The 20878-nt window shown below is 39.3% G+C and overlaps 1 long non-coding RNA gene across 1 annotated transcript in view; it reads right to left on the minus strand.

Annotated features, from left to right (window-relative positions):
* Window positions 1–14022: 14022 nt before the first annotated feature.
* The window catches only part of LOC121916790, an 18707-nt gene continuing 11851 nt past the window's right edge, over window positions 14023–20878 (minus strand). The window contains exons 2-3 of the long non-coding RNA XR_006100919.1: window positions 16325–16421; window positions 14023–14197 (exon numbers count right to left, since the gene is read on the minus strand). This is a non-coding gene — a long non-coding RNA (uncharacterized LOC121916790). The remainder of the gene's footprint in view (window positions 14198–16324; window positions 16422–20878) is intronic.

Below are 20878 nucleotides of genomic sequence, written 5' to 3' on the forward strand. Positions count from 1 at the left end.
CCTCTTTATTTCGCAAGAGGACTGGCTAACGGGGCTTTTAGCCTGTTTTATTGTATGTGTATTTAATTTTGATGTTTTTATTGTGAATTGTATTGTTTTATCATGTTGTTAACCGCCCTGATCTTTGGAAGGGAGGTATAAAAATAAAAATTTTATTATTATTTTATTATTTATTTAGTTATCCATCAGATTTTGCACTTCCTGAACATTCTGACACTATTTTCAACCAAGGAGGAAAATGCTAAAATGTACTGGCAGCACTCGTATTTCAGGGGAAGAGAGAAAGTGTTTCTTTTTCTTTTGTTTTTCCCCTACGTACAGAGCAGAATATTAGTCCACAAACCAAAGTGCACTCCCATCTAAGGCAAAGATCCATATGCAGCAAAGCACAGTTAGAATCAGACTGGATTTTATTTGAGTTGTGTCAAACTCTGTTGCCTGCTTTTATGGAATTCTTATCCCCTGTGAAAGAAGCCAGTTTGTTTCTTCTCCTTTCAGACTGAAGGGAAGGAATTTGTGAAAATGAAGGGTTCTGATTATCTTATTAAATATGCAAGATGGTCGGATTTTTTTTCTACTTATTTTTAAATTTTTAAACACAGCCCCTGATCCAGTGCATACTCATAGAAGTCCAGATTTCTTGGCAGACTGGCTTTCAACCATGGAAGTATGTGCTGCAAACACATGCAAGGGTTCTCAAAATTAAAAATATAAACATGAAGACTCTGGGCCACCTCATACATATAATAAGCCAACTGTCAACAGAATTGCCACCTCCCAACTTGGCTAGCATTATTATATGCTGAGCTGAAAAAATGTGATAAGTGATTGTGTTGGGATATAGCAACTTCGCATGCTAAGCCTTTCTAGTACTATATCTCTATGATGCTTTTAGGCCAAGACCTTTTCTAGGAATGCATGTCAATGGTAGTTTTATTGCTTACTAACAACCTCTCCTCACTTCCCCTCCTCATTTCCTGTTTACCATGAGGACACTTTATTACCTTTGTTCTTGGGGTGAAGAAGCAGCAGAGATGAGACTCCATTACTAAACTTGCTTACTAACTAATCAGCATGCCTATGCCTGGAGCTGAAAAGATGCTGGGATAGCATCCTTCTTAAGATGCATGGAGACTACTTTTTTCTACCTCATTTTTTTTCTTGCAACATGAAGCTAGACCTGTGTATCTCTTCATACACATGATTTTGTAAGTAAACTTATTTTCTTTTTCACTTTTAACCAAGTGAGTGTGTGTTTTTATTGGGGACACGTGGCTGGAAGAGGAGTGAGTTAGTTAAAGTTTTATTCCTGCTTGCCCATCATCATCATTTTTCTGCTGAGTAAGCTTTGCTAGTGAGATTAAACAATCTTGCTTACTTTCTGAGTTTCTAACGATCCTCAAGAAAGAATTACATTTCCCAACAGATTGTAATTTAACAGATTACATAACATTCCTATATTCAAATTGTTCCTTGGTGAGTGTGATTATTGGAAAAGAACACTCCACATGAATTCATCTAAATTCAACAGTTTTTCTATCAGATTTATAAACAGAAGTCCTACCCCAGTTGAAAATGACAGCATTTTCTCTCCCTCACATATCTCTTGCACTTACTTCTGCCTCATTGAATGGTTGTTATTGTTAATTGCCATCAAGTTTGCTTCAACTTATGGCAACCCTATTATTGAAAGACCTCCAAGTCACCCTGCCATCAACTACTCAGGTTCATGGCTTCTTTGACTGAGTCCATCTATCTGGAATGCAGTCTTCCTCTTTTCCTTCTGCCTTCTATTTTGGTAAGCATTTTTGTCTTTTCTAGTGAGTCATTTCTGCTTATGAGATAACTAAAGTAGGCAAGTCTCAGTTTAGTCATCATGGTTTCTAGGGAGAGTTCAGGTTTGATTTGCTCTAGGACGCATTTTTATTTGTCTTTTCAGCAGTCCATGGAACTCTTTTCCAGCACCACATTTCAAATGAGTTGATTTTCTTCCTATCAGCTTTCTTCACTGACCAGTTTTCACAACCATACATAGAGACTGGAAATACAGTGGCATGAACAATCCTAACTTTAAACAAAAATCCACCAAGCAGTGACACTTTTATTGGCCAACCAAAATGCACAATATATTTGCTGCAAGCTTTTGAAGCTCCACCGACTTCTTCATCAGACAAGACCAAACAGGAGAAAAATTAGAGATGTTAGTAAGATGCCTGCATTTTGTTGTTTCTATCTTTAGTTAAGATGGGGAGGGTATTTTAGCAGGTTGGCCCCTCCTCCTCTGGCCATATGGCAATTGGGAAAAGTCCAGGAAATATAAAGTCTATTTGCATATCAACAAGGACTCCTCGTTTGCAATCCAATATGTCTCTATTCCTGTGAGGCCACAGGCCTCTTTCAAGGCAGAGGACAATGGATTCTTCAAGAAGTCTCAATGTTTTTGCAAAACATTCAGTTTTGCTCAAGTCCCATTAAATACAATGGCATAACAAAATGATGTATCTTATATAAAACTGCAAGATCAAGGTTTGCTTTTTAGAATTTATTAATATTTTTATTATTTTTAAGACATGGATGATTGAATCCATGCATAAAAAAGTTGTGGATATGGAGGGCCAAGTGTAGTACGGTGTCATCTACATGTCTTAAATTGATGATGTTCTTTCCTCCAGTTACACAGCTCCTTCCTATGGGTCTAGTCCTGCTTTCTGTATGATATTCTCAGCACACGAGTTAAGCAGATTGGGTGATAAGATGCAGCTGTGCCTGACTTCCTTGTCAGTTGGAAACCACTCAGTTTCTCTGTATTCTGTCCAAAGCGCAGAAACTTGTCTGAGTCCAGGTTACACATCAGATGATCAAATGTTGTGGCACACCCATTCCTTTAGGAGGGATCTGTAGTTTTTCATGATCAACACAGTCAAAGTCTTTTCTATAATCTATAAAGCACAGGCTGATTTTATTTTGAATTCCTTCTGTTGCTTCATTATCCAATGTATGTTTGTGCTCCATTATACAAAAACTCTAGCCCATCTTCCTTTCCTGAACTCAGCTTGGACATCTGGCATTTGATAAAAGTATTTGCTGTAGAATTTTCCACATCACTTACCTTGCTTTGGAAATTAATGCAATTGTCCTTTGGTTAATGCAATCCCTGGTATCCCTTTCTTGGGAACTAGGATGTTTATTAAGTGTTTCCAGTCTCTGGGCCATTATTTTGTTTCTGTATTTGTTGACAGATTTTAGTTATAACTAGAGTAGATTTTGTCTCTGTGGATTGAAGCAACTCTATTGGTATGCCACCTGTTGCTGGTGATTTGTTTCTTTCAGACCCTCAGAATGGAGCTTGCACGTCAATTTTTTAAAATTGAAGATTCATCTTTATATAGTTCTTCCTCTTATGAATCCACCAACCTTTCATTTCTTCTATATAGCTCTCTAGTATTCTGTTTCCACCATCTTTTTTATTTCTTCTTGGTCATGTAATGTGTTCCTTTATTTGCCATAGAGCATCCTTGCTCTTGGTCTAAATTTCCCTTTGCTTTCTTGGCTCTTCTGGAAGTCTATTTGATTTCTGTATTGACCATCAGGTGATGTCAATGTATACAGTTGCTTCTTAGGTGGTTTGAGGAATGTGTTTACAATGAACAAATTGAAGGTCTCACAGAATTTAATCAGATGTTCTACTTCATGTCTTGATCCTAGGCAAATTTTCCTACAATCTTTGATTATTCTCTATTTCCTATTTTGGCATTTCCATTGCCTATGATTAATAAGAACTCCTATTTTGGTATGTGATCAATTTCCTCCTGGATTCCAGCACAGAATCTTTCAGTGGCTTCTTCTGCCTCTGTAACTGGAGCATCAACATGGATTCAGCTTTTGCTAAAGTCTTATTGAAATGATTCAGTCAGACCTTACATTACATCCTTTGACTGTTTTTGCTGCATGTCTCCTCATAATTAATGCCACCTCTTTTCTTCTTAGATTTTCCTTTCCTGAGTAAAACAGTGTGTAATTATCTCACTCAAAATGTCCCATTCCTGTCCACTTTAACTAACTCAACCCAGGTACCTCTATTGCAATGTTCGTATGTTCCATTTCTCAATTTAGTATGTCTGGCTTTCCCTGGTTCATGTTTCCCACATTCCATTTTCCTGTTATATGTGTTGTGCTGCTTCAAATGTTCCTTTCACCTCTGAGTACATCAGCAGCTAAATATTCTTTCAGCTTGAGTTCAGTTGCATCATTAGCCCAAGCACTACTCGTAGTTGTCCCCTGCTCTGCCCTAATAACTCCTTGAGTGAATCCAGTCACTATCTCTTGTTTCATGTTTGATTTTCTCATAGAGTTTCTGTAGTAAAAGATCTTCAAAAGGGGGATTATGAAATCTCCCACTGCATAGTACTAACAAGTAAGCATTAGCTAGAGTGCTACTGCTGTTGTCTTGGCAAGATCATCTGCCAGTGTCTCTCACACACACACATGCTACCGCTGCTGCCCAGTAGCTGTTTGGCACATTTTGTCTGGCTCCTCAGCAAAAGCCTTAATACTTATTCAAGAGTATATCCACAAACAGCAGAAAGGAAACTATGTTGTCATTAAGGGACTGGGGACAGCATATAGCATGTATTTCAATTGTATTCTAAACTGCTTTAACACTTGTGTTTTTAACAGCATTACTTGATGTTTGAATCTTTCTTTTTTCTGTATGAATATTTTGTAGTTGATCCTTGTTTCTAATTGGATATAAACTGTCTAGGCTCCTACCTTCTGAGCACCCACATCAGAACTGGCAACTCCAGTTGCCTTTCACACTCTTTGTCTTCCCTGTGGCCTTCTGATGAATGACAAAAAGCTAAATAAATATATGGCACAGCAGTAGACCATTATTGTTTAAAAATGGTGCTACATTCACTGCTGGTGAGTCCAGATGTTTGCTGGGAGAAGCATAAACAACAGAATGCTTTTGCTTTCTTTTGGTGGGTTTTTTATTGTTTTGTTTTTTTACTAGTTTAAGTTCTCTGAGGTATATAGGTTAAGCGAGAAAAATGCAACCTCTTTGAGGATTTCTTTGTTAACACAGTGTGGATGTATCCTTTCTTTAAGCTACAGCCAACTGGTGACAGAATTACCACCACCCAGCTGGGCTGCCATTATAACATCTTGAGGCTAAAAGATGTGACAACTGATTTCAAGTTAACTGATTACATCAAATTCCTATATTCAGGTTATCATTTGGTAACTGTAGTCATTGTAGGGGTGGGTAAAACATGAACTCATTCTAAATTCACCTGTTTTCCTGTCAAATATGTGAAATAGTTCTCTCAGCCTCGACAGGATAACTTGAGAGAAATACTGGGTAAGATCCTTTATGTGCGTGAAGCTCTGCACATGAAGTTGCAGCCCCTCCCACTATCCAGAAGCTGTCAAGCTTAGAGTGGGGTACTGCTGTAACTTACCAGGAGGGAAGGTGAAGTGATTCATACCATGGAGAAGCAGCTAGTCACAGCTAAATTGGAGAAAGGAAAAGAAATGACAGTGAGGTCTCAAATGGACTATACCTGCCTTATTCTTCCCCCAGGGGGCTGGAGCAGCTGGATCTTCATACTTTTAATCATCTCTCCCCTCCACTCCACAACAATAAGTGACAGCGGCACAGACCTTTCCTGGGGCTTGACAGCTGCTGGGCATGGGGGGATTTTTGCATCGAGCACAAGACCAGTGAATAGCCCTCTACTTCCAGTACAAAAAGGGATTTGCTGCACTTATGTTCATATACATCACTAACAAGATGCCAGCCACAGTATGTGATGGAACCAAAACTCATGTGAGAATCTTATCCTGCCTTCTCATCCCTTGTGGTACAACACTGTGCACAATGTACTTTTATATTTGGTCCTAAGCATATCTCTAACTTTTCTTGGAATGGGCCCAACTAACCAGATGCCATGGCAATTTGATATCCCAGGGTCTTATTGTATGAGAATGGTCCTTCCAGCAATTGCAAAGGAGAGTCAACTGGAGTTATCCCTTCTGCAGAGTATGCAGTGAAGTCTCTGTTACTGAAAGCACCAATGTTCAGACCGGGAGGCGGGAGTCATGATGGCTTTTAATAGGTGGAGCACAAGTTCATCTACATTCAGTAGTCATTTATAAAACTTCACTTGCATGTCTTTGTTTTCTCCCAGAGCAGCTACCCCCTTTATATACCCCTGCCATCCATGACTACATCAGAATGCCTCAGTAAAACTTACTAAGGAGATGAAGGATTGCAAGCAGTGATGATGACAGAAGGAGGAAAGGCTTGGGGAAGGCAAGTAGCAAGGGAGGAATGTGAGCAAATCCAGTTACAAGCTTTGCAACAACAATGTGCATAAAAGGGCTAAATTGCACAGATGAAATAACACTGTCTTTAGCTACTGTAGGGTTGTAGAAAGCAATAAACAGCAGACAAGTTTCAGAACAGCAATATTGTCAACGGATAGTGTCAGATTACAGCCAGCTAAATATTGCAAAGCAATTGAAGTGAAGAGCAATGCATTAAGGGGGGGAAAACACAAACATAACCAGCTTGTCAATAAACGTGGTTGATTATCAAGACAATCACATTGCAAAGGGATCTGACAGTGCAACGATGGGAAGTCTTTTTTGTTTTGTTTTGTTTTGGAAAAGCAGGCCCCACTTGCCTCAAAATTAGGAGATTTGCTGGTTTGTAATTGGCAAGGTTGCTGCCTGAGTAAACATAGGATCATCCAACGTCTGTTACCTTCAAGTTAATTAGCCACGAGTCCTCTTTTTTTGGAATAGGCGCTATTGAAGCATTTAATTGTAACTTGGAGAAATCGCTCAGGTTGGAAGCATTTGAAGCCAAACCTGCATGCTGCTCCTTATCTAATAATATCCCATTTGTCAATGCAAGTCTGTTCTTTGCTGGGCACAGCCGATACAGTATGTTCAGGCCTTCATCTTGGAGAAGCTTCAAAACACTTGGTGCTCAGTCTGTTGAAGAGCTACTAGTTGCTGATATTTTAAAAATCAAATCACTGCCAACCACCAGAAGGAGGGAGTGTAGGGCCCAGTCTTATTCTTAGACCTCATATGAGCAACAAAGAGCTGTTGTGGATTATCTGTATTCACCCTGTACTCATCTGACCTTCTTGCTCAATTCTTGTTCTCAATAGAGAGCAGAGGGATCAAAGAAAATTAATTTCCCATTTACATGGAAGCCACTCATTTTCCAGGGTTCTCACTTGCATTGAAAGCCTCTCCAGGAACAGGAACCTCTCCTTAGATCAGTGGTTCCCAAACTGTGGGTCGGGACCCCTGGGGGGGTCGAATGACCCTTTCACAGGGGTCACCTAAGACCATTGGAAAACACATATTTGCATATAGCAAAGAAAATATTTTTATGGCTGGGTGTCACCACAACATGAGGAACTATATTAAAGGGCTGCGGCATTAGGAAGGTTGAGAACCACTGGCTTGGATGCATCATGATGGAAATAAGGGGTGGGGCTTGGCTTTCTTCTGATAATGTGTTGAACAAAGCAAAGTGAGTAATGCCTTCTGAAGCCCAGAGAGAATGTTTCATAGTCATCATCAGTATCTTCTGGAGCACTCCCAGAAGAGTCAAGCTAGTTTAGGTCTCTAACTCTCCCAAGGCTTTCCCAGAACCATATTATCATTAGTCATGGACATGTTCCAAAATAAGAATCTTCATGAAGAAGAGTTACTCATCCAGCCTGTAAGTTTGATGCCTAATGGTGGAACCAAACCTGGGTTTCCAGTACCAGCTAAACCTAATGCTTTGTTCATTCAGAACACTGACCCTGTCAGAAATATTTGCTATATTATTGCTTTATTGTTGTTGTTAACTGTCTTCTAGTCAGCTTTGATTCATGGCAACTGTTCTCAGCTGCTCTCCATAGATCCTTAAAAACCCTAGCCACTGAATCTATCTATCTGGTATGTGTTCTACCTCTTTTTCTCTATTCCTCTACCTTTCCAAGCACTATTGTCTTTTCCAGTGAATCGTGCCTTCTCATAAAGTCACCATATTATGACAGCCTCAGTTTGGTCATCTTAGCTTCTAGGGAGAGCTCAGTTGCAGTATCCATATTTTTGACTTCCTGGCCATCCATGGTATCCTCAGCACTCTTCTCCAGCACCGCATCTCAAATGAGTTGATTTTTTTCCTGTCAGCTGTTTTCACTCTCCAGCTCTCACACCTGTATATGGTGATGGGGAATATGATGGTTTTTGCTACACCCTGGAAATCTGAACTTGACAAGATAAGTAGTCCAAGAAAGGAAGAGGAAGAGGAAGGTAAAAGAGACAGGTGGGGAATTTTCTGATTAGCCTTTCATAAGTGGATTGTGCTGCCCTTGCACAGTGAGAACAGCCTTAAACTCACAGCACGCCTCCATATATTTCTCCAGTTATTATGAACATAGCCGTAAGAGGCAGCAGGTTTCCAGTAAAAGTCAATTTAAGTGAATGCTAGTTTCAAGAGATTGTATGCCCTGTGCATAATAACTGTTTGCCACACAACTGCATTATTCAAGAAAAAATAAACAGGCGTTAAATAAAGAGCATTAGTAGAGTTTCATTTTCCATTTATCGAGACAATGAAGGGCAGCTGATTCTTATCTAATCAGTGATTTCATGAATGCCCTGCTACAGGAAAGCCAGATGCAGCCTGAGCATCTTCTGTGAGCAATAATGCTGCACTTGAGTACACAATGGATAATTACATATTTGGCTATGGGACACACACTCTCTATCTTGCATATATTCTTCAGCATGATGCCAATTTGCCACGACACTGGTGGGAGAACTGAGGAATTAGTGATGTGACTGGTGCTTCTATGAAGAAAGCCACACATGGAGAGAGAGGTGTCATTTCCTCAAACTCCCATTCCAAATCTGCATATTGATTTCTTACATTTTTTCATTCTTCTTAAGGAAGTCCTTGCCAGAAGAGGGAGAGAAGTTTCTTGGCAGCCATTTTGACTGGGTGAGGTTTTTTCTTTCCCAACCTTTGTAAGTGTTTTTTCCTGATGTGGTGGGACTTCTGTGAGTCACTGGGAAGGGGTTAGCAGCCTAGCCAGGGAGAAGAAAAAGAGAGTTCCCCCCCCCAAACCTTTGTGAGTGTGTTTTCCTGAGGGAATGGGGCTAGCAGCCTAGCCTTGATAACTCCTGCCAGAGGTGTATGCCTAATGGTGTGCAAAATTTCTCACTAAATGGAGGCTTAGAGCAGAGGGTACTTTGTTTCAGGGCTCCTCCTTTAGTTTTAACTGTTTTATTTCTTTAAGGGGCTTGTGAAGGGGTTGTCATCAGTGGAAGTGAGTCAGAGACTTGCCTGGCTAGCAGCCAGGACCTCTCTATATAGCAATAGACTCTTGAGCTCAGTGGCAGAAGCCAGGCCAACATCAGTCTTTTACTGGGTGTTTAATAGGCAGTTTTTGAGGGGGGAGGGGTGCACAGTCTTATTTCAGTGCCTCCTTAAGACCTCTGAGGATGGACAACCAGGGAGCTTCTGCAGTCACCTGCAACACTTGTGGGATGTTTGTCTTCTTGTCTAGGGATATGGGGAACTTCACCTGCACCAAGTGCAAGTTGGTAGCCCTGTTGGAAGAGAAGATCCAGCAGCTGGAGCCCCAGATATCTACCCTTCTGCATATTAGGGAGCAAAAAGTTTTCCTAAACCAAACAGAATGGACTGTCCTGGTTGGGGAACATGTGAAGGAAGTTTCTGGGGAAGAAGTCACTTCACATACATAGGAAGTAGACAGTTGGAGGAATGTCACACATAGAACTAAGAACACCAGGGATCATTCTGGGAGCTTGCAGCTACAAAACCGATTTGAAGTGCTCTCCCTTATCAGGGATGATGAGGGAGAGAGCAGTGACAGACCTCAGTGAAAGGGCAGAAGGTCCCTGTAGAATCAGCACTTGGAGGAGGTAGGTAGTGGTTGTGGGGAACTCCTTGCTGAGAGGTACAGAATCAGCGGTGTGTACATCTGTCAAGATATCTTTGGAAGTGTGTTGTCTCCCTGGGGCAAAGATCTGTGATGTGACTGCGAGGCTGATAAGACTTGACAAGCCTATTGACTATTACCCCTTTCTTTTAGTTCATGTGGGAACCAATGATAGTTCAAGACACAACCGTCAGAATATCAGAAGAGATTATGAGTCTCTGGGTAAGAAGATGAAAGAGTTGGATGCACAGATTGTCATCTCAACTCTTCTCTCAGTTGAAGTGCATGGTCCAAGAAGGGAGAGGAAAATAGCGGATGTAAACAACTGGCATCACAGATGGTGTCACCAAGAACGATTTGGATTTTTGGAGCATGGGCTGCAGTTCCATGAAAGGGGACTTTTAGCAAGGGATGGTTTGCACCTCATGCCAGATGGCAAAAATGTTTTTGCCAGTTGTCTCAAAAATTTAATCAGGAGGGCTTTAAACTGAGTTATATGAGGGAGGAAGACAATATTATGGAAAGCAGGAGTTCATTGAGGGCTGGAGATAATAATCAAACTGTTACAGAGGGAACAAGCCAAATAGTGCAAGGTTCCAACAGTGAGAGGCAACAAACCTTACACAGGCAGCAAATGGGGAGGACCCATGTTCTTAGATGTCTCTACACTAAAGCACAGAGCATGGGAAATAAACAGGATGGACTTGAACTCCTAGCACAACAAAGCAAATATAATATAATATGCTTCACTGAAACCTGGTGGGAGGAGTCTCGTGATTGAAATGTAATGATAGAGGTGTATAACCTTTTTAAGAGAAAGAAACCAAACAAAAAGGAGGAGGAATAGCATTATATGTCACGGATGTTTACACCTGTGAAGAGATCCAAGATTTATATTCTGGAAGTCAGGCGGAGAGCATCTGGGTAAAAATGAAAGAGGAGGGAAACAACAGGGATGCTACTGTGGGAGTCTACTACAGATCCCCAAGTCAAACCCAGGAATTGGACCCCCAAGTCAAACTCAGGAATTGGATGATGCCTTTTTAGAATGGGGTCTTTTAATGGGGTGAAAGTGGTGGAATACGTGAGTGGGAGTGACCATGTTCTCCTGGAGTTTGTTATACAGTGGGGAAAGGTATAACCTTTAATCAAAATGGTACAGAATGGTGCAAAGCTTTTAGATTCTTCAGAACTTCCCATCAGACAGGATGGCTTGAACTTTGGGAGTTAAGGAGATACAAATAAAGTCCATTTTGTGTTGAGTTGGCAATTATATTGGCTACCTGGAACATAAAGATGGTTACTGCGGGATGAGTGAAAAGAAGAGGTTTTTAAAAGTACAGTATCAGTATTCTTCCTGGTGAAAAAGCTGGCTGATACCCTGAGGACTGTTCTTTGCCCTTTTCATAGCTCACAGCTCTGAGATGGCTTACAGAAGATGGCTTTTCTCAAGCCTGATAGTAGCAGGAAAGAGCAATTAAGTGGTAAGGTCATAGTGAACTGGGAGGGAAGGGTTAACCTTTTTCCTCCCAGCTATGACCCCATCTCCCACCCAATTGCTCTATTACACTGCAATTAACCTTTTGACCAGTGACACTAACAGAATAGCTGTTGCTGCTGTTTCAATAGAAAGAAAATTCAGGGATCAAAATGTAGTTATCCTAATACCTTTATTAGGATCACTACAAATATTACAAATATGGCAAGCTAGCTGCGACATCTGGCCAGTTTGGTGCTATTCAATATTTTTATCAATGAGTTAGATGAAAGAATAGAGGGCATGCTTATCAAATTTGCAGATGACACCAAATTAGGAGGAATAGCTAATATCCAGTTTGGATAATTTCTGTTTCTTCTCCCTTTCTCTAAATTTTGTACCATCTAGTCTGAAGAAGATTTTTGGAGAATTTGGAAGCTTATCATGCTTAGGATAGTTTATTGTCTGTACTAAATGTATTTAGATGACCTTACTAAAAATGAAAATAAAACCTTAAATTGTATTTCTACTGAAATATCACATGGTTGTTTTATTGGGCATTTGTGTGTGTTTTACTCTACTTTTCAGAAGCCAGCAGCCCCTTGCTATTTTCCACGGAGCTTTGTGATTCTTTTTTCTAACCTTTTATCCTCTTCTGTATTCCTTGAGTAATGTCCCATGTGTGATGCCCATTCAGGAGAGTATAACCTGACTGGGACCGCACTAATTTGAATGATGTCTTATGCAATATGAGATCTTAAGAAGTTTCTCTTGCTGCTTGCTTTAACAGAATAAGAATCTATGTTAGTTTTGTCTGACAACTATATATTTCCTAACTATTCCAACAAATGGGCTTTTGTATGCCTCTGCAAACTCTTTTGTATCCAAGGGCACATAGTCTGAACAAAAGGACAACCAAAATAGCCAAGGTCTGAAGGTCACTACTACAAACCTGTCCCATTGCCTCAAATGTTGAATACAACACCAGCTTTGCTGTTATAATTCTGGAAAATATTGGACAGGTTCCCCTTGTTGGAAAAGGCCACCCCACAGATGTATCTGTGCCTGTGTTACACGCTGCATTAGCAAAAAGATAAACCAGTCATACTCTATGATGTATCAAGAAAAGTATTTCTTTATCTCAATATTGCCTTAAAGAAAGAAAACCCTGTGATAGGTTCTCCTTACAGTCTCCATAAGTTTGAAGCAACCTGAAGGTACACAACACACAATGCATGCCAAGTGGCACAAGTTTCAGCCATTGTATCACATTCAATAAAAAAAGATCTCCACTACCCTTTTTTCAATGGGTTAAAAGTGAAATAAGCAGTCACAAAGTCAATTTGAAATTATGTATGCTATAGCCCAACATATTCCTCCATGTACCTCATAATATAATCATTGGCCTCAGCAATGACAGCTGGTGGTTTCTATATTAGTAGGACCCATGGATCTTATCTGTTTTAGTTTGAACTATATTGGTGCTATCCAAAGTAAGGAATATATTTAGCACCTTGAATGTGTATTGTGTGTTGTGTGCCTTCAAGTCCTTTCCAACTTATTGCGATCCTACAGGGTTTTCTTTGCAAATTTCTTCGGAGGGGGTTTGCCTTTGCCATCCACTGAGGCTGAGAGAGTGTGATTTGTGCAAAGTCACCCAGTCAGTTTTCATGCCCAAGCAAGAATTCAAATTCTGGTCTCCAGAGTCCTAGTCCAATGCTCAAAGCATTACACCACACTGTCTTTCTCTCCCAGAGTAGTTTCACTGCAGCATGGTTACCATCCCTCAGACATGGAAGCTGTCACCTACCACTGTACTCGAAGAAAGCAGGATTGCTTCCCCTTAAATGTCCCCATCATTCCTCATAAGGTTGCTTTTTTAAAAAGCTGCTACAGCTATCATAATCTATCTTTATAGATAGATAAGCATTTTGACCAGAGTTCCTGGACTACAAGATGGAGAAGGGAAGCTTTATTTGTTTAGGAGAATCAGCATGAAATGTTAAAGCTTCAAATGGAGGTATATAGCAGTTACATGAATAATATGGCATCCTATAGTTTTCCCACAGCTCCGCGAAGTATTTATGTATCTTTTAAAAACTGAAAGTGAGATACTTTCATGGAATTCACTAAGGTGATTCAGGTTAAGTGGGTTTGCAACTCTCACACATTTACCGAAGGTCAAATTTCTCAGTTTTCCCCCACCATTAAGGTCCTAGAGAACCAAAGAATGAAAACATGTCAGTGTCTCTTCTTTTATGTGAATTTTTAGCCCTCAGGGCTGTGCATAACAATGACTGTAGCACTGGCCAGTGGGGACACTATTAGATATGAAATTAGCCAGCATGAGTTGGAATCTCATCTTTATAAAATTTGGATAGCCTCCAGAATTTCACTTAGTTGTCATTTTGTAAATGGGGACTGACAATAACAATATTGGGAATAACAATAGCATATGGCTGTGTGTGCATGTGCGTCTATGTGGAGATAATTTATTCTATATCTAAGCCACCTTGCACTACCTTCCGTCAGCAAAAAATGACGCCCGTCAGGACTGGACGCGAATGGGTGCGTGCCGGGGGACGGAACGGGGACTGTTGGAGAAGGTCTTCGTGTGCGATAAACTCCATTTTCTGCAGGATGCACGCGCACACGAGCGTCCTCCTTCAGTCCCCAAAACGTTTAAAATTGCATGTGTGATAAGATCCTTAGTCAGAGGATGTTTGCCAATGCTTTCCTTTGAGGCAAAGAGAGAGAGAGAGAATTACTTAGGCAATTTTACATGCTGGGTTTTCATGACTGAACAGGGATTTGAAATGTGGTTTCCTAGAGTCCAAGTCCAACACTCAAACCACTACATCAAGCTGGCTGTCCAGTATAAATTTAATCAATGTCTCTGATACCTTTATTAGGCCAAATTTTTAAAAATGCAGAAAAATACTGTGCCTGCTTTTGACACCACATATTCCTTCAACAGATAAAGATTTTAAAAAACAAAAACAAAATAAAAGCAAATGGGGAAGGAGGTGGGAAAATATTATCTGAACTTTAAAAGATAAGCATAAGATGGGACTTCCAGTCATGAGCTGAGGCATTTGGAAGCGTGGTGGAGGAGCTCCTGCTCCAGAACTGGGGGAGCATGTCGCTGAGAGTCAGTCACGGCAAGCGAATTAATCTTGGCCATTAATAGCCCCTGGAGAAAGGGACTAGAAATCGGGGCTTGAAGGAGGTATCCAGTTTTGCCTTAGCAGTTCCCAGCGTTCCCAGGCATTGCAGAATTGTCACTTGCTATTTGATGCTTTTTTGTTGTCTGTTTTATTGAATTATTTCCTGTATTGCTATGTATTTTATATGTATTATCCTACTAGAAAGGCCCCTTCCCCACCACCACTCCCTTCTCTATTTGTGTCATGTCTTTCTAGATTGTAAGCCTGAGGGCAGGGAACCGTCCAATTAAAAGATTGCATGTACAGCGCTGTGTAAATTTACAGTGCTTTATAAATAAAGGTTAATAATAATAATAATAATAATAATAATAACAACAACAATAACAACAACAGTGGGGCAAAAAGGACCAAAGAGTGACCAGGCTGACTCCAGCTTCCTTTGATCTGGAAAATTGCACTAGCCTCTATGCGACCATAATATCTGACGGGCGATCTTTTGTCATGGAAGAAAACATTCATTTGTGTGTGGCTTTTTTCCCTCACTTTAACTTCAGCAGAAGACATAAAGTAAGTTTAGCTTTCTGTTTTGGGAAAAGACCTATTAGGACTTAAAATTGACTAAAATACAAAAACATTAACAATAAATCTTACCCTGAAAGAGGGAAGGCTTGTCTCCCACTCTCTTTAGAAGAACGGACTGACAAGAAAAGGACTAGTTTATTTTTTATGGTGGCTGACCATTTCTGTGGATACTGATCATTGGATAAACAGACACTTAAATACTTTTCATTTTTCCCTTCTCCTTCTCGGACTAAAGTTAACTTCTGGGAAAAGTAGTTTGCTTTTGAAAAAGAAAAGAAAGAGCCTAGACAACTTACTTGATTAGTCAACACATGCAAGCTGTCTTAGCTGCATCTATGCTGTCTGTCTAATTCCTCTACTTAATTTTCTTGGTTGGAGGAAAGGACATCTTACAAAACAAGCCAAACTTAAAACACCAAAGCCAAAGGAACTGACTACAGATTTTTTCAGTTTATATTTCTTTTGTCACCCTGAACTTTAAAAGCCAAAGAAGCTGATTATAGACCGCTACAAATTATGCTGTTCTCTGTTGTTTGTGTGTAAAGAAAGAGCTTTACAAAAGGGAAGGACTCTAAAACTGAGGACCTGGCTTTTTTTTTTTTTTTAAGATATTGTCTGAACTTTAAAAGATAAGATGCTGAGCTTATTTTGGGGATTGGGTCCATCTCCTTAGAGAACTCCTTTAAGGTTCAGAATAATGTCTGCCTAAAACTGATTGGCTGTGCTGCCTGGAGCTGATGGAAATTGCAATCCAAAAATATCTGGTGGGTCAAAGGTTGTCTAGCCTCACAATAGTAATACTTTTCTTAATTTAGGGCAGCTATGCCTGCCTATAGGCAGCAGGCCCTTTCTTCCCTTTTACATTCATAGATGAAGCATAGAGAAGTTTTTTGGGCAGAGTTTTCTTCAACAGGCTTTTGAACATCTGCTTCCCTTCACAACAGATATATCTGGCTAGAACTCTGCTGATCTTAACGGACAAGCATGCTTAGAAAACTCCAGAAGGCACAGAATTTTTCACACAAGGTAGTACAATGAAGATATATATTACGTACCACAAGGGATGATGGATCTGTTGATCCGTTCTGTGAATAATCCCTAATGTGGGATCCTACCTGAAGTGTCTTGTTCAGACTTCAAGGATGGTCCCTGGAGTCAAAAGACGGTGAGGAGCATGATGTCCACCTCTTTCATTGAAGGCCTAGGTTAGTTCTAAGGGAATGGAACAGAACGAATAGAAATTATCCTTTCTTGCAGCATCCTCTGTACATGGGATTCCACCAAAGCTTGCTCAGTTGTCAATGGAATACCAATGAGCTGATCCTGAATATTCAGAAGATGGCTATGCAGTGGCTGAAGTGCAAAAGTTTGCTTATAATATAATGACAGAGCCACATGGACCATGCTGTCTTCTGCTGAAATACGAAATGAGGGAAGCAGTACATGTATATAACTCCCAAATATGTTGCCTGAATATTTTTAATGAAGTTTAAATTAAGTTATAAGCCTGTTTCCTATGGTTAGTCCCAACTAGAGTGAATCCAAAGATCAAAGTGATTTACCTAGTAAATGTGTTTTCTCTAGTAAATTTCTCAAAATTTTGAAGGCACAGAAAAAACCATATAACTATGTACAATTTGATTTGGCATAAAATTATCACAATTGGCATATTAAAATACACTGTATTCAAACAATTATTGTAAAAAGAACTTACTTGTATTTAAAAAAAACAACATTTGTAACAAATGGAGTAATGATCTCCTGAACTTTGGTTTTGCTAGTTTATGTGGAGCAGGGGGGAGGGGGGGCAGATGAAATCACCAGCATTAGTAACAAAAAAATACATATCCTGGGAATTGTAGTTTGTTGTGACACCACAACTCTCTGACACAGAAGGTTAAATGTCTCATAGAACTACATGTCCCAGAATTCCATAGCACTCAGCCATGGCAGTTAAAGTGGTGTCAAACTGCATTATTTCTGCAGTGTGGATGCAGTCCTGGTTATCAGTTTCAGTCTCTGCTTCTGCTTTGTTATGTTTGTCATCATCACAGTTATCATGGACTTCTAAAAACAAAAGGTGTACCTGGATTAAAAGAAGCTTCTCTACCCTTTCACATGTCAGTTTATTTCTTGATTTAGTGTTTTTCCAGACATAGACCAGTTTCTTTCAGTGCCCCCTAAAGGAAAAAAAATGCATCTTGCTCTTGCACTGGAGAGTTTAGTTTGTAACCTAGGACCTGCTTATCCTCATTCAGTGCATAGAAATTAGAATTATCTGATACTGTATGTAGTTTTTAGAAATATTTGGAGAATATAGGAACACCTTGTCTTAAGGATTTTATTCATCATGCTAAAATAAAACATTTCACAATCAGTTTTCTTCCGTTTTTCAGTTTTTTCAGTTTTTCCATTTTTTTTGGGGGGGGGGACAAAAAAGGCTTCAGGGAAAAAATGAGGGGGAAACGAGCCCAGGCCTTCCCATCGCTAGTTATGACTAACCAATAGGAGTCAAGTGAACAAGTTTCATAAATGAATGGAGTTTATTGCTGAATCTCATAAAGTTAAAAATGGTAGCAAAACATTAATGAAGGAGATGGAATAATAGAGAAAGAAAGAAAGAGAGAGAGAGAGAGAGAGAGAGAGATGTGTACTTTGGGTTATTTTTAGTTAAAGTCACTATCTGTGTAAGATTTCCTGCTGTTTAAACTACCACTGATTCCTCTTTGATGTGAGCAGATAAAGCTCTGTAAATTTCAAGAACCAAAGGATACCTTATTCAGGTTCCTTTTTACTTACCAGCTTGTTTGTGATTCTTTATAAGTTTTGTTACACTTGAGGACCACAAACATTATCTATGTCTTCTCTACGGTAAAGATTAAATGTGGCCATTAAGTGTTATTTCTTTTAATTTGAAGCCAGCACTTGTTCAATGTTTCTGTAGAGCCTTTTTGTCTTCTAATCAAAGGCCAATTAAAACCACTGATATTATTGCTGAAACTATGATACTACAAAAAGGATATCAATTTTAAAATATCAACATACAAGTTCATCAATAAAAACTGAGCCTCTCACATCTACCAAACCCTGCCATTCAGTGTGCTGAAAGCTGTCAATTAAGACTGTCAGTTAAGGAATTTAACACTCAAATAGACTTGTATATGGACCTATAATAAGTTTAGTCAGACTGCAGATTCAGATTGATTCACTTAGAATTCTTCTTGACATCTTTTTATCATAAAGAACTGTATGTGATATACTCCAGCTGTCCTTGAGCAATTTCTAGTTTCTGTTTTCTGTTATAAGAAATCTGTTTCTCTATTTTGTTTTGGGGAAGATTGTGTACGTGCCATGTTGTTCTTGTTGTTTTAAAAATATTGATCTCCATTACTACTGGCTAATGGCTTCCTCCCTGTTATCCACTCTTAACATCCAGATAGCAAATGCTGCTAAATGTGCTTGAGCTGCAGCCAGGTGTTCTATAAAAGTACACTCAAATCCAGCATGGTCACAAACACAAGCATAACAAGTCCTAAGTAATGAGTGTTAGTCCATCAGAAGAAATTCCAAACCAATTTAGATCCAACGAAACACACACAAAATGGTAGCAAACTTTCAAGGTCTTCAGACACCTTCATCTGGTAAGAGATTTAAAAAGTAGGTAGAGATGGAAAGAGTTAAGGGAAAGCTAACTTGATGGTAAAATTATGAAGGTTGCATGATCAAAATATTAAAACAAACAGGAGGAAAATTGATGAACTTCAGTGAATTAGGTTTTACAACCCCTTTGATATTTACTGGGATTTGGTTTCAGGACCACCACCCATACCAAAATCTGTGTGGATGTTCAAGTCCCATTAAATACAATGATGTAGTAAAATGATGTCACTTACATACAATGACAAAATCAAATTTAATTTTTGTATTTTAAAAAAATATATTTTCAAACTATGGATGGTTAAATCCATAGGTACAGAATCTATGGATATGGAGGGCAAACTGTACTACAAGGGTGAGGAATGTATACACCTCCTGATGAAGCCAGATAGCCATCATATCTAATTTTAGAGATGAGTGTTTCATTCTAATGCATGGATGTCCACACGTTCTTCATCTTTGTTCAACTTGTGATGTACAGTTCTCTAGTTAAACCTAAAACTGCTGGGTCAAACAAACACATAACTGAGGATTTCCCCATTTTTGTAAATATAATCCAGTGGTTAATTGGATTCATTTTCAACCTTACACAAAACACACAGGGTTTTTTTTCTGGATGGCAGAGTGGAAAAGTAAATGAATGTACATGAAATTAAATGTACATGAAATGTTGCAGTTTCAATATTGGTGAAATGTTCTTAATACCTGTTTTTTGAATACCTGTATATTGAAAAGTAAAATAGTCTTGGCCCTTCCAAATTTTCAACACTTAAGAGAGCTTGTAGGAAAAGGGCAACTATATGAAATTCCTGTGAAATCTAGCTGCCAGGAACAGCAAGGAAAAGATAAACTTAGCTACTTCCCTGTGACCTGGACACAATGTACTGATGGCCATAATTGTGTGATGCAACCAATATTTCCAGCATTATTGCAAGATATTATTGATTTCTTCACCCAAACTTTTAAGTCCGCTGCTTGGTCAAAAGCCATTCTTTACAACCCTGTCCAAGACCGTTCAAAGTGTGATTGACAGCTGTCTACACTGATTCTCCACACTTCTCATCCTGTCTCTCTGAATACTTTATATGCCTTTTCATCTGTCATGTCAGATCACAATGGTTTATGCAAGGTGAGCACAGAAGGCAACCTTGTAATGATTAAATTTATGAAGAAAATTAGATTGCGGAAGATTGGAGGAAGGGACTAACTCAGGCTACTTAGATGTCCAGTGGGTCAATCTGTTCAGTGCACAAAAATTAGACTTGTGTCAATGTCACAACTGCTACTTTCTCCTTATAAGATAAAAATAAAATCAAACCAGGAAAAATGGAAGCCAATTTCTAACATGGAGTATTTTCATTCTCTTTGACCTGGGCATCCCAATTTTACACAGCCAGATTGCAATACTTAAGTCCATTTTGCCCCTCTGACTTCATTGTGACTCAACTGCCTTAAATCTAAATCCTTCAATTTAATTGGCTTATCAACAATGTGTATAGACCCAGAATATGTCTTTAGCCCTATTAATGCACTTATAGAAATTGGGGTCAGAGGCAGCAGTCTGTCAGAGTTGTCCCTCATGGCTTCCTCTGTCATGTTAAAGTTAGGCCTGTTTAGCCATGCAGGGAGCTTGAGGATAAGGGGAGGGAAGTAAGCAGCTGTAATAAATGGTTTTGTGAGAACCAAGGTCATATAATGCCTGGTTTTTCAAGGGAATGGAATGTGAAGGGAGTAAATCTGGAGTAGGTCTAGATGGCAGTTAACTCAGATTTGCCACAAATATATATGTGTGTGTGTGTGTGTGTGTGTGTGATACTCTGTTGATCTCTCCAATAAACCCATTCTGGTTTCCCCCATGAAGTGTGTTCACACAGTCATGGATTGACTATTCCTAGATATTCATGAACATGTAGTCTATGGAAAAGCGGTATACAAATAAAATGTATTATTATTATTATTATGTTATTATTATTATTATTATTATTATTATTATTATTATTATTATTATTATT

The sequence above is a fragment of the Sceloporus undulatus genome, chromosome 1, assembly GCF_019175285.1.
Source record: "Sceloporus undulatus isolate JIND9_A2432 ecotype Alabama chromosome 1, SceUnd_v1.1, whole genome shotgun sequence".
Lineage (NCBI taxonomy): Eukaryota > Metazoa > Chordata > Lepidosauria > Squamata > Phrynosomatidae > Sceloporus > Sceloporus undulatus.